Source organism: Acipenser ruthenus, chromosome 10, assembly GCF_902713425.1.
Source record: "Acipenser ruthenus chromosome 10, fAciRut3.2 maternal haplotype, whole genome shotgun sequence".
Taxonomy (NCBI): Eukaryota; Metazoa; Chordata; class Actinopteri; order Acipenseriformes; family Acipenseridae; genus Acipenser; species Acipenser ruthenus.
The window spans coordinates 20391253-20413376 of NC_081198.1; the positions used below are offsets into that span (position 1 = coordinate 20391253).

Consider the following 22124-nt stretch of genomic DNA (forward strand, 5'->3'; position numbering starts at 1 on the left):
CCAGTTCTTAATCTCTGCTTTATCTCCCTTATGTTTATAAATTAGGGTAATCACCCCTTTCCTAAAAGTATTAGACATTTTACCGTCTCTACAGCACTCATTAAATACCTCCATCAGATCTGGACCGATTACCTCCCAGAGCTCCACATACAGCTCATATGGGAGCCCATCACTTCCTGGAGTTTTATTTTTTTTAAATGCCCGAACGGCCTCTCCTAACTCTGCCAGAGTAAAAGATTTATCCATAAGATCCTGTGCTTGTTCACTCAGTGTGTCTGTGACTTTATTAAGGAACTGTTTCCCATATTCATCATCATATGTTTTCTCTGAATACAGAGTTTCATAAAAGCAGTTAATACTCTCAAGTATCTCTTTTTTTGAAGTTTTCAACTCCCCTTTAAGATCTTTTATTTTAGTGATATTTGATGTATTGGAGTGTACTTTTTTGAAAAAAAAAACTGCTACAGGTTTCGTCTTTTTCTAAAATCTCTACTTTTGATCGAAACTTTATTTTTTTTGCCTCTGCCATGAAGTATTTTTTTAACTCTGCTTTCGCTGCTTCGATCTCTCTCTTTACCTCCCACCCAGACTCCTGTAACAAAACCAGGGTTTGTAATTGTTCTTGATTTCTTTTAAATTCTTGTTTCTTTTTATTATTTATCTCTTTGCTTTTCCTCACAAAAAAGTCTTTAATTCTTTCTTTAATCTTTTCCCACCAATCTTTTACACCATCAAAACAACATTTTAATGACCTCCATTTAATATAATGCTCTTTTAGTTCTTTTATGATGCTTTCTGTTATCAGGTTTACATTTAATTTCCAAATTCCTTGTCCCGCTACACAAGCAGTGGGGAACTTGGCATTAAACCCTATCATTTTGTGGTCTGAACAGAAGACTGTCGACACACTATACTCTCGTGATTTAAATATAGGGGATACAAAAAAAAAGTCTATGCGAGATGCTAGACTGCCACTTGCATTAGACCAGGTGAAATCTTTCTTTCCAGACTCTTTTCCCACATCTATCAACCCTGCAGTTTTTGTCATATTTTCAAGTGCTCTAGATGTTTTATCTAACCTTATATTCATGGACCCAATCCTACCACTAACCTCGATAATACAGTTAAAGTCTCCTGCCAGTATTATTGGTTTAGAACTGGCCAAGTAAAAGGGGATCACCGAAAAATGTTCCATTCGCTCATTTTTAAATGGGGAGGCATACACATTAACAAATCTAATGTTGTTACCTTTAAACAGACTGTCTACACATAGTACACGACCAGGGACCACTTCTGTTACTTCAGATATCTTAATACCATTACCTCTAAATAATATAGCAACTCCTGATGCTTTATTATCATTACCCCCTGACCAAGCTGACGGGCCTTGTGTCCACCATTTTGAATACGTCAGGTATGATTTTAAGTGTGGTATGCCACATTCTTGCAAAAAACAAACATTAAATTTTTGTGTGTTTAAAAAGGACAGAATAGAGATCATCCTAGTCATGTTCTTAATGCTCCTAACATTTAGGGTAACACATTGCAGATTATTCATTTGAACTAAATAAAATTTGGCAGTCCAGATAAACAAAACAAGGCAGAAACATAAAAGAGAGACCTTATAATTCTTAAGTTCCATCTCCTTTTCATATCATCTTCTCTATGAATTCTTCTACTGCAGCCTGAGTCTCAAATTCCACTGTAGAAAGTGCAGGGGTCCTTTGTCCCGCACAGTCTATTGTATCCTCTACAAAGTCTATGGATGACGTCCCCTCTGTTGATTCCTGAGTCCCTGTCATACCGGGTGAGTCAGGGACTACCAACTCTGCACTTTCCAATCGGTCTGCATTGGACTCCTCTGAGGAGGAGATGGCACCAAGAATATCGAACTGATTGGATATTTCTACTTGGAACTGCCTTAGTTCCGATTCTTTGGCCTTCCCCTTCTTTGTAATCCACTGTTCTTCTTCTATGTCACCCCACTTGGTTCCAGCAGGTAATGCTGGAAGGAATTCCCTCTCCGTAGCTGGTTGATTAAGTTCCATAAGTACTTCAGGGTCCTGTTCTGTTTTTTTCCTCTCTTCTTCTTCTTCGATGGCCTCTAGTTCTGTTTCTGCTCTTCTTTTCACTCTCCTAGTTGTTGGTTCTTTCATGGAGGAAGTTGATGCTCTTTGTGAGAGGTCAGAGGTTGTCATAATCTTCTCAACAGTTGTATCTTTAGGGTTTTCGGTATCCAGGCTTTCCGATTCCGGCACCTTTCTCACTGTTAGGGCTCCTGTTTCCCCACTTCTGAGCCCTTGTTGAGAGCTCTCAATGTCAGGTGTATCCTGGCTGACCACTTTCCTTGACATGGTCGCCCCAGCATAACTTCCTGCACGTTCTGGACAGTTTCTAAAGATGTGTTCACTGTCCCCACACAAGTTGCATTCAACTTGGGCAACACATGCAGCTGTTGTATGCCCTCCTTTCTGGCATTTACGACAAAAATCTTTTTTGCATCCCTCTGCATTATGTCCCTCCTCTCCACATCTTCGACACCGTATTGGCTGTCCAGGGTAATATAGGTATCCTCTGTTTGATCCAATAGAAAAGGAGCCTGGAGGATGTATGACTCCCCCATGAGCCCCTTCTCTAGGTCTTAACCTTACTTTGTACATTCTTTTTCCAGTCCAAAAACCCAAAGAGTCTTTTATTTTAGTCCCACTATGTAGCACATCGCAGAATCTTTTTAAGAATGTCACAATATCTTCATCCACTACAAAGGGGTTATACATATGGACAGTTAGAGGTCTGATTTCTCTGACAAAAAGAGGTTCAATGTAGAAGTCTGAAAATGGAGGTTCATTTCTTACCTCTCTACATCTTTCCCAGGCAGTCGAGCAGCATCGTGATGATGAAAAGGTTATGTCAAAGATTCCCTTGTTGCTGAAATCCTGGAAACAGTAGACATCTGCTGTAGAGCATCCAATTCCCTCCAGTAAGACCTTCTTGGCAAACAGAATCCGGTCAATCCGCGGTTGAGCTCCATCCTTTTCCTTTGTAACAAAGCGTATTGTGTCTAGCAGCCGCGCTCCAGGAGCCGACGTATTCCGGTTGGACGTCATCGCCTTCCCTACCAAGCACTGCGGTCAAGCCACATATACTTGATCTGGCCAAGAGGCCGAGAAGCGATGGCGACTTGGCCCTTGCCCGGGGGCCCCCAGCCCGGACGGCACAGGGGGATTCAAAGGTGGGTGCAAAATTTCAAGCACAAGCAGACCCCCAAAAAACGGGCTGCTGCTTCCAGAGTGGAAATGTGCAATTTAAGCAGGAGAAAACAAAGCAAAAACACACACATAACACCAAAAACAAAACGTAAACTGGCGGAGTGCGTCTTACAAATAGTCATGCCAAGCTGCTATGCTGTGCAAGGTGCCTTGGGTAACTACAACTGTGCCTCGCTGGCTGGCTGGCTGGCTAAGAAGGACCTGGCATAGGGACATGTTCCACCACACTTGTCTGGTTAGCTGCATGCTCCCAGGAAACAAACTGCTGCTGTCTACATCATCACCACATGTGAATAAAAGAAAGAAAGAAAGCAAGAAAGAAAGAGAGAAAGAAAGAGAGAAAGAAAGAAAGAGAGAAAGAAAAAAAAAAAGAAGTAAAACGGCGGGAAAACTTGCATCAACACTGGCACTCTCCCTCCAGCAGGGGTAGACAAAATGCTCACAGGAGAGATCCAGATCTGACTTTGACCAACGTTAGAGAAAGGTGTGCACCGTTCCCGGAGGTACTGCAATACCGGGCCGATGCGTGGAGTGGACGGAGCAAGCCCCTGTTCCATCTCCCGATTCCAAAAATCAATTTAATATATGGACCCCTGATAGGGGACGTATCAGATATTAAACTGATAAGAACAGATACTACACTTGATCTTAGCCAAAAGGCCGAGAAGCGATGGAGACTTGGCCCTTGCCCGGGGCCCCCCAGCCCGGACGGCACAGGGGGATTCAAAGGTGGGTGCAAAATTTCAAGCACAAGCAGACCCCAAAAAAACGGGCTGCTGCTTCCAGAGGGGAAATGTGCAATTTAAGCAGGAGAAAACAAAGCAAAAACACACACATAACACCAAAAACAAAACATAAACTGGCGGAGTGCGTCTTACAAATAGTCATGCCAAGCTGCTATGCTGTGCAAGGTGCCTTGGGTAACTACAACTGTGCCTCGCTGGCTGGCTGGCTAAGAAGGACCTGGCATAGGGACACGTTCCACCACACTTGTCTGGTTAGCTGCATGCTCCCAGGAAACAAACTGCTGCTGTCTACATCATCACCACATGTGAATAAAAGAAAGAAAGGAAGCAAGAAAGAAAGAGAGAAAGAAAGAGAGAAAGAGAGAAAGAAAGAGAAATAAAGAAAGAGAGAAAGAAAAAAAAGAAGTAAAACGGCGGGAAAACTTGCATCAACACTGGCACTCTCCCTCCAGCAGGGGTAGACAAAATGCTCACAGGAGAGATCCAGATCTGACTTTGACCAACGTTAGAGAAAGGTGTGCACCGTTCCCGGAGGTACTGCAATACCGGGCCGATGCGTGGAGTGGACGGAGCAAGCCCCTGTTCCATCTCCCGATTCCAAAAATCAATTTAATATATGGTCCCCTGATAGGGGACGTATCAGATATTAAACTGATAAGAACAGATTTTTTTTTTTTTTTTTTTTATTAATGGAAAAAAATACACATACAAACATAACTCACAAAACACACTTAAACATCACACATTACAATACAAAAATAACTATAACCACTTATATACAACAAACTCATGAACAGAACCAACACATTACAATCCACTTATAAAAAAATACATTACATATCACATTACATCTCTCCCATATATGCAACAAATACAAAACATAATCACGCATACAATTCCATTTTTGAAACCTTTCTACAGGATAACATGTGCCCCTAACAATATGCCTATCCTACTTCTAATAAACAAGCAGCAAGATCTCATCCCACGCCAGTAGCCCACAGATCTCCACGTCTCCATTCCTCAAGCCTCCATCTTCTCTTCGCCTCTTGTCGGCCAAGTCGCAAAGCGTCCTTTAGGACATAGTTCTCCATCTGACTTAGTCCCATTTCAAGAACAGCCTGGGCAGGCAGGCTCACGCCCTTCACCACCAAACAGTTCCTTGCCTTCCAAATTGCATCACACAGACAGCGTATTAGGACCCACAGCATGCCCCACTGCACTTTGCTCAGTTTCTCTTGGTCTTTCTTCGGGCTCCCATACAGCACACGCTGCCTATGTATGGGCAGCTGTCCCCGGAACAAATCCAGGACGGAGCCTGCCTCACTCCACACCTTCCTCGCCTCCAGACATCCCCAGAGAACGTGACCGACCGTTTCTTCCTCTCCACACTTCTCTCTCGGGCATCTGGGTGACCTCCCCAGATTACATGCATGCATCACCGCTCGAACTGGCAATACATCGTGGGCTACCAACCAAGACAGATCTCGATGCTCGTTCATCAGGGCAGGATGGCTCGCGTTCTGCCACACTTCTGGCGTCTCATCTAATACAAGGCCATGAACCGGACACATATCCCCATTACCCTGCAGAAAGTTAAACAGAGATTTACCATTAGCCACAATTTCAGCCTTACATCCTTCCAGCCCCTTGGACATCACAAATCTTTTAAATAACGCATAATGATAGGGCAGATCAAAGGCTGTTGGCACAGACAAAGGCACGGACATCAACTTTAACTTCCTCAAATAGGAACTAATATAGAATCTCACAAAGCAGGCCCCTTTTGACACACCATTCAGACACATAGCAAAATGCAATGCACAAAACTTTGACATTAAAAACGTCTGGACATCTGGCAACCCTTTCCCCCCTTTAATTTATCCTTCCCCACCACACTCCTCCTCACTCTCTCCCATTTCCCCTGCCAAAAAAAACGAAACACAGCTCTGTTTAGCAGCGTTACCACATTCCTAGATGGTGGGAACACGACCGCCACATACAACAACAGTGGCAATATTACCCCCTTTACCACCATCACCCTCCCCTCCATCGTAAGCCTCCTCAGCCTCCAAAACCCTAGCTTTTTATTGACCCTACTTCCCACCTCCTCCCAGTTCTTACCCCCTGATCCATTAGCATCAAATTTCACCCCCAGAATCTTAATGCAGTCTTCCTTAACTTTTAATTTTATACTACCCCTCCCGTCCCATTTCCCGTAGAACATTGCCTCTGATTTCTCCTGGTTCAGTTTAGACCCAGACGCACGACAAAAAACATCAGCTTTCTCCAAAGTCCTCTGAATGGACAACTCATCCCGACAGAGGACATTGACATCATCCATATACAAGACACATTTAACCTCCTGCGCCCCACTCCCAGGAATAGTTAACCCTTTATACACTGGGTCCCTTCTCAAAGCTTGTGCCAGCGGCTCCATACAACAGATAAACAGGAGCGGAGATAACGGACAGCCCTGACGGACGCCACATCCCACACTAACTGGATTTGACAGACACCCATTTACCAATACCCTGCTATACACACCCTTATATAACAGGCCCACCCAGTCTAAAAACCTCTTTGCAAACCCCATTTTTCGCAGAACACCAAACATGAACTGATGCGAGACCCGATCATACGCCTTTTCAAGATCTAAATTTAGTACACATAATCGAATTCCCCTGTCTCTCGCATAACAGATGACATCTCTCATCAATACCAGGCTGTCCGTGATCTTCCTACCTGGAACGGCACAAGTTTGATCCGGGTGGATAACATCCCCCAGCACATCCCTCATACGTTGAGCCAACAATTTACTGAACAATTTAAAATCCTGGTTCAACAATGTAATTGGCCGCCAATTTTTCAGCTCAGCCTTATCCCCCTTTTTAAAAATCAATGTAATAATGCCCTCTCTAAATGAAGGTGGAAACCCCTCCCTCCTCCCCACACTCCCGAAACAAGGCCAACAGATCTGGTGCCACTAACTCCCAAAACTTTAAATAGAACTCCACAGGGAGTCCATCCCCCCCCGGTGTCTTGCCCAGCCTCACCCCCCTGACCACCTCATCTAACTCTTCCCTCGTAAACTCTTTGTCCAACTGCCCTCCATCCCCCACCTCCCGCTCCAAATGTCCTAACACCTCCTCCATAGCCCCCATTTCAATTTCTTTCCTTACATAAAGGCCCCCATAAAACTCCTCCACCACCCTCAACAGCCCCTCTGTAGTCTTAACTAAAGCCCCATCCCTCCCTTTCATAGAGTCTATAAATTTCCTCCCATCCAGCACCTTTTTAAAAAAATACCGACTACACTTTTCATTTTCCTCTAAATGCTTCTCTCTGCTTTTAAATAAGAGCCCCTTCACCCTCCTCTCTACCACCCCCTTCAGTCTCTTTTTCACTTCCCTGATCTCTTCACTAAAGTCCAGCCCTGCATTGTACAATTTAGTTAAACTCTCCAGCTCCTTGAACAAAACCTTCTCCTGCCTTCTCTCCCTCTCTGCCTTCCTCCTCCCCGCCCAAATAAAGAAATGTTTCGTTTTCTCCTTCACCAGATCCCACCACTCTGCCTGGGACCCACAAAGGTTCTTTAAGGACAGCCACTGGCCATACCGCTCTCTAAATACCTCACACACCCAATCATCCTCCAACAACTCGCAATTTAACTTCCACACACCCCTCCCTACATCCACACAACCTGTAAGGTCAAAAGCAGCTTTCAGCGCACAGTGGTCAGAGAAAAACATTGGCACCAGCACACACTCCTCGCACTCCACCCTCTGTGAGACAAACACAAAATCAATCCTGGACGCCTGGGTCCCATCCCCTTTCACCCAAGTGAAACCTCTTTCCCCCACATTGTTCACTTTAAAACAGTCCACTAGTCGAAAGTCCTCCACTATTTCTTTTAGCATTTTACTAGATTTATCCAGCTTGAACCCCTTCTTTATCTCTCGCCTATCCTCCATTGTTAACCCACAATTAAAATCCCCTGCTACAATAACCGGCCTGCTCCTCACTAATTTAACCCTTAAATCTTCAAATAAACTAGCCCTCCCCTCCACCTCTGGCGGAGCATACACATTAATTAAGCTAAAACTTTTCCCAAAATATTCCGCCTCCACCTCCAGCACCCTACCTTTTTCAATCACTCTATGATCTTTAATCATAACCCCCTTATTTTTAATCAAAATTGCTACCCCATCTGATTTATTTTCATTTGATCCGGACCACACAGATGGCCCATAACCCCACCTCCCCTCATAAGTACTATAGTCCTCCAACCCAGGGATACCACACTCTTGCAAACACAAAATATCACACTGTATCCCACTCAAATATGACAACACCAACGTACACCTATCACGACTTTTAATACTCCTAACATTTAAAGTAACCACATTCAGAGCCAGTGCAAAACAAGCTAACAGCCATACACATACAGAATCCTTCATCAGGATATCTTTAAAAGGGGCTCCTCCCCCTCCCCCTCCTGGCCAGTTACCACAAATTCCTCCCTCATACTTACCTCACCCGAGGAAAACACTACGACCCCCTCCAGATCCAGGAACGGCTCTCCCCCATTCTTCTCCGCACCACCATCTCCTCTATAGTCACTCCTAGAGGAAACGACTGAACTGGGGGATGAAAAAAACTCCTGTCCTACTCCCCCACTTCCCTGCTTCTTTTTCTTCTTCCCCTTCTTCCTCCCCTCCACCCTCACAAACCCATCCCCCTCCTCACTATGTAACTTCCTTTTCCCTGGAGTCCTCTCTTGATCCATATCCTCTGAGTTACCATCCTCCTCCTCCTCCCGTCCTGTTCACTCAACACTAGCCTCATCCCGCTCCCGCTTTGCACACGGAATACCGCCCCCTCCATCATCCTCCACAGAGCTTACCACCCCACTCCCCCTATACACCTCCTCCCTGCTCCTTCCACTGGACCCCTCCCCTGGGTCCTCACTCTCCTCCTCTGATGGGGACACCACCAAATCTTCCTCCAGAACAGATCCCTGCTGATCACTTCCCCCCTCCCCCTGTGCCTCCCCCTCCCTCCCCTCCTCCCTCACCTCCCCTCTATTCTCCTCCCTCTCACCCCCCTTCTCCTGCTGCTCACTTCCCCCTTTCTGCCTCCCCTCACCCTCCTCCTCCTCCTTCTCCTCCTCACTCTCTTCTCCCTCCTCATACCTCTTAGCCCTATTGGCAAAGGATCTAGGACAATTCATGAAAAAGTGTGTCTCACTCCCACACAGATTACACTTCCTCTGAACTTCACATTCCCTAGTCATGTGCCCCTCCTCTTTACACACATTACACACCACTCTCTTACACACCACCGCTAAGTGCCCCACACCTCCACACTTCCGACACACCTTAGGCTGGCCGAAGTAATGCACATACCCCCTGTCAGCACCAAGTGCAATGTCAGAAGGTATGTGCAGAAACCCATCATATGTCCCTAAGCCTCTCCACAGCTCACACACCACCCTCCATGCCCCAGTCCACACCCCATCATCATCCCTCACTTTTATAGCCTCCCCCTTCACATGGCAATACCTCCTCAACCAAGTGCACACGTCCTGTCCCTTCACCAACTCTGAGCCCATTCTCACAATCACAACCCTTCGTGCATTATTTGTCAGTTTCTCCAAACTCAACTTCTTAATCAGATCATGTCCCCTTAGGTTATGAAACCTGCTCACACACTCCATCATACCCGCATCAGACATAAAACTTACATCCCATTGGCCTCCTTTCCCTGTCGTAATAATACAGTTTAAATCAATAGGCCTAAACCCCAACACCTTCTGTACAACCCCTCTGGAAAACTCAAGCCTATTCAAAAACAACTTCTCCTCCCCCTGCTTCGACTCATTTATAGAGAACCTAACACAATTTAAACGGCGTCCCCCAACCCTTGGACCCGCCATTCCAATGAATTAAGAAGCAATAGAAATATTGAAAAAAACACCCAAAAAGGCAAAAGAAAATACTTAACTAGAAAGCAGATAAGGTGCCCTCAAAGGGTCCCCCTTACCTGCTAAGCAAAACTGGCTCCTGGTCTTCCCTCCTTCGTCCACCACCTCAGCTACCAGCAACCAATATTGCCACCGTTTACCGTTACCGTACCCGTACCGTACCATACCTTACCTTACCTTACCTTACCTTACCTATCGCTTCCAAATCGAGCTACGGTCAAGCCACACACTTGATCTTAGCCAAAAGGCCGAGAAGCGATGGCGACTTGGCCCTTGCCCGGGGCCCCCCAGCCCGGATGGCACAGGGGGATTCAAAGGTGGGTGCAAAATTTCAAGCACAAGCAGACCCCAAAAAACGGGCTGCTGCTTCCAGGGGGAAATGTGCAATTTAAGCAGGAGAAAACAAAGCAAAAACACACACATAACACCAAAAACAAAACATAAACTGGCGGAGTGCGTCTTACAAATAGTCATGCCAAGCTGCTATGCTGTGCAAGGTGCCTTGGGTAACTACAACTGTGCCTCGCTGGCTGGCTGGCTAAGAAGGACCTGGCATAGGGACATGTTCCACCACACTTGTCTGGTTAACTGCATGCTCCCAGGAAACAAACTGCTGCTGTCTACATCATCACCACATGTGAATAAAAGAAAGAAAGAAAGCAAGAAAGAAAGAGAGAAAGAAAGAGAAAGAGAGAAAGAGAGAAAGAAAGAGAGAAAGAAAGAAAGAGAGAAAGAAAAAAAGAAGTAAAACGGCGGGAAAACTTGCATCAACACTGGCACTCTCCCTCCAGCAGGGGTAGACAAAATGCTCACAGGAGAGATCCAGATCTGACTTTGACCAACGTTAGAGAAAGGTGTGCACCGTTCCCGGAGGTACTGCAATACCGGGCCGATGCGTGGAGTGGACGGAGCAAGCCCCTGTTCCATCTCCCGATTCCAAAAATCAATTTAATATATGGTCCCCTGATAGGGGACGTATCAGATATTAAACTGATAAGAACAGATACTACACTTGATCTTAGCCAAAAGGCCGAGAAGCGATGGCGACTTGGCCCTTGCCCGGGGCCCCCCAGCCCGGATGGCACAGGGGGATTCAAAGGTGGGTGCAAAATTTCAAGCACAAGCAGACCCCAAAAAACGGGCTGCTGCTTCCAGGGGGGAAATGTGCAATTTAAGCAGGAGAAAACAAAGCAAAAACACACACATAACACCAAAAACAAAACATAAACTGGAGGAGTGCGTCTTACAAATAGTCATGCCAAGCTGCTATGCTGTGCAAGGTGCCTTGGGTAACTACAACTGTGCCTCGCTGGCTGGCTGGCTGGCTGGCTGGCTAAGAAGGACCTGGCATAGGGACATGTTCCACCACACTTGTCTGGTTAGCTGCATGCTCCCAGGAAACAAACTGCTGCTGTCTACATCATCACCACATGTGAATAAAAGAAAGAAAGAAAGCAAGAAAGAAAGAGAGAAAGAAAGAGAGATAGAGAGAAAGAGAGAAAGAAAGAGAATGAAAGAGAGAAAGAAAAAAAAGAAGTAAAACGGCGGGAAAACTTGCATCAACACTGGCACTCTCCCTCCAGCAGGGGTAGACAAAATGCTCACAGGAGAGATCCAGATCTGACTTTGACCAACGTTAGAGAAAGGTGTGCACCGTTCCCGGAGATACTGCAATACCAGGCCGATGCGTGGAGTGGACGGAGCAAGCCCCTGTTCCATCTCCCGATTCCAAAAATCAATTTAATATATGGTCCCCTGATAGGGGACGTATCAGATATTAAACTGATAAGAACAGATTTTTTTTTTTTTTTTTTTTTTTTTTTACTGCTCAGAAATTAGTCTCACTATTTTCCCCGAAATTAACAGACCACATATCTTCATCACAGTTTTCCCAATTATTCATATTCACATTATTAAATTTTATTTACACAAATTTCCCTTCCCAGCCTCCCCCAACCTTGATTAAATGCTACCTCCCCCATCTTCCTGATTTCCAACTTACATTCTAATTTCACCCGTGATTTCGTTTCACAAACCAACTGTACTACCGACTTCCCTTGTTTCTTTTTTTACACTGCTCATTCCTATCCCTCCACACAATTTCTTTCCCAATACTAATAATTCCCCAAATTACTCTCCCAACTTCACTCCCCATCCCTTCCAACCCTTCCTCCCATAATATAAATTCTGGACTTAAATCAAGATTTTCTTTAACTAACCTTAATAACTTTTTAATTTCTCCCCAAAAACCATTAACCAGATGACAACTCCAGAAGGCATGCCATACCGTCTCCTCCTGCGGACACCCCCTTGGACACTTGCCGTTGAGAATCTGACCTTCCCTACGCAATCTTTCTCTGACAGGTAACCTATCTAAGGCCGCCAACCAATTCAAATCCTTTATTTCATTTGGCTGATTTTTTAATTGTATTGCCCCCCAATTAATTTTCCTAGCACCCGCCTTCCTCACCCCCGATAGTAGCATTTTTCCTTTTAAAACTTTATACATTTTCTTATGCTCCTCTACCAAATCATCCTTGAGCACCTCTGGGTGTGCTCTTAAAAATAGTAACACCTTTTCATAGTGCCATGGTAACTGCTCAGCCTTTGGTCCCACATTATCCCATGACACTAAACCTTTAACTAAAAAAGCCCCCCAAAGTTTCATAAAATAATATGCCTTATGCCGTACCTTTTCCTTTAGTATTTTCACTATAAAACATACAAACAAAATCTCCAATTTCAAAGGAATAGACACTATACCCCTCCCCCCCTCTTCAATCTCCAAATACATGTGTTCCCTTTTAACCGGTTCATACCTGCCTCCCCAAATAAAGGAAAACACTAACCTTGTTAAAATCAATTTATACTTAGTTGGAACAGGAAAGACTAGGGCTAAGTAAATCAAACCTGATAAAACATCAGCCTTAACAACTAACCCCTTACCCGTAATACTAAGCCGCCTAGTTTTCCATAAGCCTAATTTTTTCTTCACCCTTTCAATTTTTTCCTCCCAATTCTTTCCAGCTGAATCGCTGTTATAAAATTTAACTCCTAGAATTTTTAGCCCATCATTGCAAATAGAAAACCCGTGCCTTATGTCTTTCCTGTTCCTCCAACTACCACAGTACATTATTGCAGATTTTCCCACATTAATTGCAGACCCTGTAGCTTCACAATATAACCCCAACACCTCTACTATCTTGTCCAAGCCCCTATCTGTGGTGAAAAAAACAGTAGTGTCATCTGCGTACTGAGCCACTTTGGCCCTCTCTCCACCTCCCCCAGGGATATGCACCCCTTCAATCCCTTTCTCTTGCCTTAACATCTCTGCCAAAGGTTCAATGAATAATACATATAACAATGGAGAAAGAGGACACCCTTGCCTAACCCCTCCTTTCTGCTTCACTGAGGCACCCAGAGTTCCATTAATTTTAACCTTACTACAAACATTATTGTATAACACCTTCACCCAGGCCACAAAATTATCCCCAAAATTCATTTTCTTTAACACTTTAAACAAAAAATTATGATTCACCCGATCAAAAGCTTTTTCTTGATCCAAACTTAAAATCCCCAAAGCCAAATCTCTATCTTCTGCCCAACTAATCAGATCCCTTATTAAAGATAAATTGTAAGACCCCGTCCTGCCTCTCACCCCACAAGTTTGGTCCTCACTCACCACAACTCCCATCACTTCCTTTAATCTGTTAGTTAATACCTTACTTAAAATTTTGTAGTCCACACATAATAATGTTATTGGTCTCCAGTTTCTAATGTCTCTCTTATCCCCCTTTTTATATATTAAGTGAATAATCCCTGTCTTCATTGACTCACTAAGCTCCTTTCTCTTAAAAATTTCCTTATACACCTCCACCAAATCCTTTTTAACTAAATCCCACAGTGAAACATAAAATTCTTTCGGAAGCCCACCCCCCCAGGGGTCTTATTCCCCTTCATAGCCAATAAAGCCCTCTCTACTTCTGCCACTTTAATTTCCCCCTCCAATTCAACCTTATCCTCCTCACCCAACTTTCTCCCTAATTTACTTAACAACACCTCACCCTTCTCCTCGTCCACAACTCTTTCAGCAAACATCTCCTTGTAAAAAGAACACACATGATTAAACACTTCCTCCTTTCTACTCACTACCTTCCCTTCACTAGTGACCACACCCTCCACCCATTCTCTTCTTTGTTTTTGTTTGACTGTCTGAAAAAAATATTTTGTTATTTTCTCATCTTTCTCTCGCTCCTCTTCTTTTGCTAAGAAGGCAAATTCTTTAACTCTATTCACATAATACTCCTTAATTTCCTTCTTTGCCTCTATAATTTCTTCTTCTACCATTAACCCCCTATTCATTTCACCTATTAGCCTTTGTAACCTCCTATTTACCCTCCTCACCACTCTTCTCTCCTCCTCTCTCTTCTCCTTGGAGTACCGTCTGCAGAATTCTGCTAGATTAACTTTCAATTTCTCCCACCAAACTAAAATATTGCTAAACCCCCCCTTAAATTCTTGCCATAATTTATAGAATTCTCTCAAACTCTTCACAAATGTCTCGTCCTGTAGTAAACTAATATTAAATTTCCAAAACCCCTTCCCAAGATTCACTGTACCCCCCTCTATTGACATCACTACCATATCATGGTCAGACCCCCAACATGGTAAAATCTTACACTCTTTAACCTTAATCTCTTGTGAAGTGAAAAAATAATCTAACCTGCTTTGATGCCCTCTAGTGTTCCTCCATGTGTACCCCACTCCATCTTTATACAACCCTCTATATGCATCCTTTAATTTATAATTTTGAGTTTCTTTTAACAGATATTTCCCTGTAAAATCCAGCTCAGCTCCCCTTTCTGTACTATCTACCGAAGTATTAAAATCACCTCCCAATATGACCTTTTTGTTAGTATCTAACAAAAACACAAAATCCTTGAAAAACTGTAATCTTTTGGTAGGATTGCATGGTGCATAGATATTAATAAGCCTATATTTCTGCCCCCCCATCATACCATCTACTACCATTAATCTCCCTGGTACCACTGTTAACACATTTTCAATAATCATTTCACTACCCTTCACCAGTACCCCCAATCCATCAGAGTGTACATTACCCACACTCCAAAATGAAACCCCCCCAGTCCAGTCCCTTGAGAACTTTTTGAAGTCCATTTCATCCCGAAGGTGACACTCTTGCAAAAAACAAATGTTAAAGGGCATCAATGCCAAAGACAAAAATATTGCAGCTCTTTTCTCCCTGTCCCTTAAACCCCTTACATTTAAAGTTACTACCTTGAAGTCCATCAAAAAGAATTAGGGTTTCTCTTCCATTCACATAACTACAGCAACTTTAGCTACATCATCCTGCTCCAAAAAATCCATTGAATTCTGAGAATCCACATCTGACACTGCCACCTCCTGACCACAAGGGATAGTCTGTGAATCCGCACTATTATTACTGCTGCCATCATCCTCCTCCTCTGATGGTGTCAGCTCAGGTATCAAAGGAGAGCTTCCTGCTTCTGAAGGCTCAACCACAGAAGTTTCTTCCTCTTCGAGTACTTCATAGGAATTAGAAGTGTCCACCAAATAAATTTTGTTTTCACTTTCTGCTAGCTCCTTACACTTCCTTTTGTTTGTTCTTCTCTTTTCAACACTCCACTTTCCTTCTTCTATAGGGACGGAATGGCCCAGAAGCTGACTTCCCTCTGCTGCAATACCTTCCCTAGCCTGAGACTCCATTTCTTCCCCCCAGGATGCACCAGAAGATCTAGCCACATTCCCAGGTAAGTTGTCAGGTAAGTTGACAGGTAAAACCTGATTTATTTCTTTGTTTGTATTAGATATTTCCTCTACCTCCGTTCTCGCGATTGCTGTGACCTCCATTGCAGCTTCTACACCTGCCACCTCCTCCGCTGCCGCCACAACCTCCTTATCAGTTAAGGAGGCTGCCGGACCCTCCTCTTGCTGTTTCTTGTTTTTATTCCTCCACTCCCTCATAACATCCTCAACGGGAGGTAGGTTCTCAAAAACCCCTGCATAGGATCTTCTTTCTCTGCAGTCCCTCCTGACATGGCTTGCATCTCCACAATTGTGACATTTTTTTGAATTTTTGCATTCATAGGAAAAATGCCCTTTCTCTCCACAATTAAAACATCTCATCTCTTCACAGTTCTGCTCACTGTGACCATACTTTTGGCATTTCCTACAAAACTGGGGTTGACCTGAATATAGGATGTAGCCATTAACCCCCTCCACCCTACACTTTGCAGGAGGATGTAAAAAACCCTGATGTCCATTCGGATCTTCCCTCAGGAGCACACTATATTGTCTCTGCCCATTCCACACACCCAAACCATCTCTCCTAAATCTTGGCCCAGAAAGAATATCTACATATTTCGTCAGAAACAAATTAACACTTTGATCAGACACATTCATGTCAAACAAGTTAATTGTTCAAACTCTGAAATTTTTTCTTTCCCTAGACTGAACTTTAAATTGCTTCAAAGGTTCCACATTTTCTTTTTCCTTACAGGCCTTTAATAGAGATTTAAAACTCGGCTCACCCATCATGGCGACATCAAAGAATTCTTCCTTCCCGTTCCTCTGGATGCCAAGAATCTCCTCCAAATTGATGCTTAGCAACTCCATAATGATGGTGCGTATAAATTCTTCTCTTTCTGGCATTCCTTCATCTTCCTTTCCACTCCAATCAAATCTTGCGGTGTTCTTCACTCCAGCCATGTTGTCTCTCCTCTATCCCTAGCTCGGCACTCTCAACAATCCAGAGCTGCGGTCAAGCCACTTGCTTTAGATCTGAGCCAAGAGGCCGAGAAGCGATGGCGACTTGGCCCTTGCCCGGGGCCCCCCAGCCCGGACGGCACAGGGGGATTCAAAGGTGGGTGCAAAATTTCAAGCACAAGCAGACCCCCAAAAAACGGGCTGCTGCTTCCAGAGGGGAAATGTGCAATTTAAGCAGGAGAAAACAAAGCAAAAACACACACATAACACCAAAAACAAAACATAAACTGGAGGAGTGCGTCTTTCAAATAGTCATGCCAAGCTGCTATGCTGTGCAAGGTGCCTTGGGTAACTACAACTGTGCCTCGCTGGCTGGCTGGCTGGCTGGCTGGCTAAGAAGGACCTGGCATAGGGACATGTTCCACCACACTTGTCTGGTTAGCTGCATGCTCCCAGGAAACAAACTGCTGCTGTCTACATCATCACCACATGTGAATAAAAGAAAGAAAGAAAGCAAGAAAGAAAGAGAGAAAGAAAGAGAGAAAGAGAGAAAGAAAGAGAGAAAGAAAGAAAGAAAAAAAGAAGTAAAATGGCGGGAAAACTTGCATCAACACTGGAACTCTCCCTCCAGCAGGGGTAGACAAAATGCTCACAGGAGAGATCCAGATCTGACTTTGACCAACGTTAGAGAAAGGTGTGCACCGTTCCCGGAGGTACTGCAATACCGGGCCGATGCGTGGAGTGGACGGAGCAAGCCCCTGTTCCATCTCCCGATTCCAAAAATCAATTTAATATATGGTCCCCTGATAGGGGACGTATCAGATATTAAACTGATAAGAACAGATACTACACTTGATCTTAGCCAAAAGGCCGAGAAGCGATGGCGACTTGGCCCTTGCCCGGGGCCCCCCAGCCTGGACGGCACAGGGGGATTCAAAGGTGGGTGCAAAATTTCAAGCACAAGCAGACCCCCAAAAAACGGGCTGCTGCTTCCAGAGGGGAAATGTGCAATTTAAGCAGGAGAAAACAAAGCAAAAACACACACATAACACCAAAAACAAAACATAAACTGGAGGAGTGCGTCTTACAAATAGTCATGCCAAGCTGCTATGCTGTGCAAGGTGCCTTGGGTAACTACAACTGTGCCTCGCTGGCTGGCTGGCTGGCTGGCTAAGAAGGACCTGGCATAGGGACATGTTCCACCACTCTTGTCTGGTTAGCTGCATGCTCCCAGGAAACAAACTGCTGCTGTCTACATCATCACCACATGTGAATAAAAGAAAGAAAGAAAGCAAGAAAGAAAGAGAGAAAGAAAGAGAGAAAGAGAGAAAGAGAGAAAGAAAGAGAGAAAGAAAAAAAGAAGTAAAACGGCGGGAAAACTTGCATCAACACTGGCACTCTCCCTCCAGCAGGGGTAGACAAAATGCTCACAGGAGAGATCCAGATCTGACTTTGACCAACGTTAGAGAAAGGTGTGCACCGTTCCCGGAGGTACTGCAATACCGGGCCGATGCGTGGAGTGGACGGAGCAAGCCCCTGTTCCATCTGTCAATTCCAAAAATCAATTTAATATATGGACGTATCAGATATTAAACTGATAAGAACAGATACTACACTTGATCTTAGCCAAAAGGCCGAGAAGCGATGGCGACTTGGCCCTTGCCCGGGGCCCCCCAGCCCAGACGGCACAGGGGGATTCAAAGGTGGGTGCAAAATTTCAAGCACAAGCAGACCCCAAAAAAACGGGCTGCTGCTTCCAGAGGGGAAATGTGCATTTTAAGCAGGAGAAAACAAAGCAAAAACACACAGGGGTAGACAAAATGTTCAAAATGCTCACAGGAGAGATCCAGATCTGACTTTGACCAATGTTAGAGAAAGGTGTGCACCGTTCCCGGAGGTACTGCAATACCGGGCCGATGCGTGGAGTGGACGGAGCAAGCCCCTGTTCCATCTGTCAATTCCAAAAATCAATTTAATATATGGACGTATCAGATATTAAAATACTCTTTTATTGAGATTTTACATTTTTTTTTTACATTTACACCCATTCGTTTTTTCATTCATTTTACATTTCTTTTAAAGATGACATTCATGCATACAGACATACATTTTGTTTTAAAAGCATTTAAAATACATTTAAAAACACCAAGACAATTGTGCTTTGTACATGGTTAAAACAGACACAGATTAAAATCAACATGAAAAAACCTGTGCTGTTTTAAAAGTGACTGGAAAAAAAGAACCATCTATAAAAAACCAGTGCTTGTGAGGGCCGGGGAGTGCTCTCTAAAAAGGTTCAAAAGTGAACATAAAACTATATTACTAAAACAGGGACAGGGGAAAAGGGACAGTGTGTGAAACAGTGAGTTAAAATTCTAAAATTTTAAAACACTTAAAATGTAACTTTTAATAGTTAACATTAAAAATCTTTTAGATACATAAAACAAAACAAAACAAAATCAAATAAAACATTCAAAATAAATCAAATCAAAATCCATAAAACTGAAACAAAAAGACTACATAAAACCAGGGCACCGTTCAAAAACGGTCATGCCAGCTAAAAAGGGCGGAATGCTGGCATGACAAAATAAATAAAAGGCTTAGCGGTGCCCCGTAGTCCCGCTCCTAGGAGCTAGCGGTTCCAGTTTTTTCCTTCATTCCATCTTCACGTCCTGAAGTCCGGCGATCCTCCACTCCGCGCAGGCCTTGTCCTTCCCGAGGGTCCGGTTGTCCAGAATTACAAAGTCCTTGATAAGAGTTTGTGCCCTTCTGGTCGTGGTGATAGTGTCTAGCTCCTGCTTGTGATAGACACAGACGTTACGGCCTTCCCACAGGATCTGCTTGACAACATTGATGACACGCCAAACGCACTTAGCTGTGCTGGTAGTGATTCCTCCCGCAGGCCCATAGAGCACAGTCTCAGCGGTCATCTTGGCCGTGTCAGCAAACCTGTTTAGGAAGACAGAGACAGAGAGCCAGACACTGCCAACCACATCGTATCAGATATTAAACTGATAAGAACAGATACTACACTTGATCTTAGCCAAAAGGCCGAGAAGCGATGGCGACTTGGCCCTTGCCCGGGGCCCCCCAGCCCAGACGGCACAGGGGGATTCAAAGGTGGGTGCAAAATTTCAAGCACAAGCAGACCCCAAAAAAACGGGCTGCTGCTTCCAGAGGGGAAATGTGCAATTTAAGCAGGAGAAAACAAAGCAAAAACACACACATAACACCAAAAACAAAACATAAACTGGCGGAGTGCGTCTTACAAATAGTCATGCCAAGCTGCTATGCTGTGCAAGGTGCCTTGGGTAACTACAACTGTGCCTCGCTGGCTGGCTGGCTGGCTGGCTAAGAAGGACCTGGCATAGGGACATGTTCCACCACACTTGTCTGGTTAGCTGCATGCTCCCAGGAAACAAACTGCTGCTGTCTACATCATCACCACATGTGAATAAAAGAAAGAAAGACAGCAAGAAAGAAAGAGAGAAAGAAAGAGAGAAAGAGAGAAAGAAAGAGAGAAAGAAAGAAAGAGAGAAAGAAAAAAAAAGAAGTAAAACGGCGGGAAAACTTGCATCAACACTGGCACTCTCCCTCCAGCAGGGGTAGACAAAATGCTCACAGGAGAGATCCAGATCTGACTTTGACCAACGTTAGAGAAAGGTGTGCACCGTTCCCGGAGGTACTGCAATACCGGGCCGGTGCGTGGAGTGGACGGAGCAAGCCCCTGTTCCATCTCCCGATTCCAAAAATCAATTTAATATATGGTCCCCTGATAGGGGACGTATCAGATATTAAACTGATAAGAACAGATTTTTTTTTTTTTATATATATAAATATTTATTAAGTCACTGCAATATGAATATATCACATTTATGGTTATAAAAACCATTTACAAAAACATCACAAAACCCAACCATTCCATATGGTTAAATACAACATCACTTCCTTTCAAACATCTTTTCATTTTACATTCATTATAGTCCAAACAAACCAAACCATCTAGCATACGGTCAGACCACTCCGGTAGAAATGATCTTCACACAAAAAGTAACTTTCCATGCAGTACCTTCCACTATACAGATCAAATCACACAAAAGGTATTAAAACCAGTACACTTGACCAAAAAAAAAAAGTTACAACAGTAGCGATTCCGTATTGATCAGAGCATAAACTTTTGCCCATTCTAAATAAAAGCCTCATCCAAAACCCTTAAAAATGCTCAGGACCACTAACCAATGCCAATAGCCCATTGCCCACCGATCCACTTTTCCAACTTCCACATGCGTTCTGCTTCTTGCTTCCCAGACTTCCGATAATCTTTGATCACATAATCCTTTAGAATGCTCAGTGCCAGCCTCACACAGTCCGAACTTGAGAGCTGGGCATTCCTAAAAACCAGTACATTCCTTGCTCTCCATATCGCATCCTTAAAAGAGTTCAGTATTGCCCACAACACATACCACTTGCCCTTATTCATCTTTACATCATGTTTCCCATACAATATTAAGGACTCATTTACTGTTTCTCCTTCACAATATTCCTTCACAAAAAAGTCAGCCTCAGTCCAAACATGTTGTGCAAAGCTGCAATTAACTAACAGATGCTCAGCTGATTCTTCCGCCCCACAACCCTGACGAGGGCATCTAGGGGACTTCGCCATTTGTCGTCCATACATCATTTGCCTGACTGGCAAGGCCTCATGGACTATCAGCCAGGCCAGATCCCTATGTATATTTAAAAGCTTTGGATGGGCAACCTCTATCCAAATCATTTCCACCTGATCTGCGGTGTACCACCTGACAGGACAAATAGTATCCTTGCTCTGAACAAGTCTGATCACCTTCCTATAGTCCTCCCAGTACTCTTTCCCTATATTCTTTAATTCGTTCTTAACAATAAATGTTTTATCAATGAGAAGTTAAAAGGCATTTCCCAAACTGTTGGCACCGTTAAAGGAACATTATACATTTTAAAGGATCTTAACATTGCTCCCATATAGAATCTCAAAAACAAAGCTGCTGTACATTTTCCAAACAAATACATGTGTACATGTAAAACGACATACTTCGCAATTAAAACCAAGTTTAGATCCGGGAACTGTTTCCCTCCTAATAAGGCATTTTTAACCACAACATTCCTTCTTAGTTTTTTCACTTTTTGACCCCCAAAAGAAACAAAACACAGTCCTATTCAATATCTTCAAAACATGTGTTGTTGGAGGGAACACCACCGCGATGTAAAACAACATGGGCAAAATTATGGATTTTAAGATTAGAACCTTTCCTTCCGTTGTCAGGTTTCTAAGAGACCATAAGCCTAGCTTCTGTGACACTTTCGCCCCTACATCCACCCAGTTCCGCTGACCAGATCCTG

General features: G+C 43.9%; 6 non-coding genes and 3 pseudogenes across 6 annotated transcripts; all 9 read right to left on the reverse strand.

Moving 5' to 3' along the window:
- Window positions 1–3750: 3750 nt before the first annotated feature.
- Window positions 3751–3941, reverse strand: LOC131738247 (U2 spliceosomal RNA). Its single transcript, XR_009329811.1, has one exon. It is a non-coding gene; the product is annotated as a U2 spliceosomal RNA (small nuclear RNA).
- A 586-nt stretch (window positions 3942–4527) lies between these two features.
- Window positions 4528–4718, reverse strand: LOC131738432 (U2 spliceosomal RNA). Its single transcript, XR_009329959.1, has one exon. It is a non-coding gene; the product is annotated as a U2 spliceosomal RNA (small nuclear RNA).
- A 6134-nt stretch (window positions 4719–10852) lies between these two features.
- Window positions 10853–11043, reverse strand: LOC131739106 (U2 spliceosomal RNA). The gene has a single exon (XR_009330273.1). It is a non-coding gene; the product is annotated as a U2 spliceosomal RNA (small nuclear RNA).
- A 601-nt stretch (window positions 11044–11644) lies between these two features.
- LOC131738514 (U2 spliceosomal RNA) lies at window positions 11645–11840 on the reverse strand. The gene has a single exon (XR_009330002.1). It is a non-coding gene; the product is annotated as a U2 spliceosomal RNA (small nuclear RNA).
- A 5599-nt stretch (window positions 11841–17439) lies between these two features.
- Window positions 17440–17630, reverse strand: LOC131739117 (U2 spliceosomal RNA). Its single transcript, XR_009330284.1, has one exon. It is a non-coding gene; the product is annotated as a U2 spliceosomal RNA (small nuclear RNA).
- A 587-nt stretch (window positions 17631–18217) lies between these two features.
- On the reverse strand, window positions 18218–18394 carry LOC131738350 (U2 spliceosomal RNA; annotated as a pseudogene).
- A 229-nt stretch (window positions 18395–18623) lies between these two features.
- Window positions 18624–18744, reverse strand: LOC131738869 (U2 spliceosomal RNA; annotated as a pseudogene).
- A 973-nt stretch (window positions 18745–19717) lies between these two features.
- Window positions 19718–19811, reverse strand: LOC131738583 (U2 spliceosomal RNA; annotated as a pseudogene).
- A 597-nt stretch (window positions 19812–20408) lies between these two features.
- Window positions 20409–20592, reverse strand: LOC131738406 (U2 spliceosomal RNA). Its single transcript, XR_009329949.1, has one exon. It is a non-coding gene; the product is annotated as a U2 spliceosomal RNA (small nuclear RNA).
- Between the last annotated feature and the right edge of the window lie 1532 nt (window positions 20593–22124).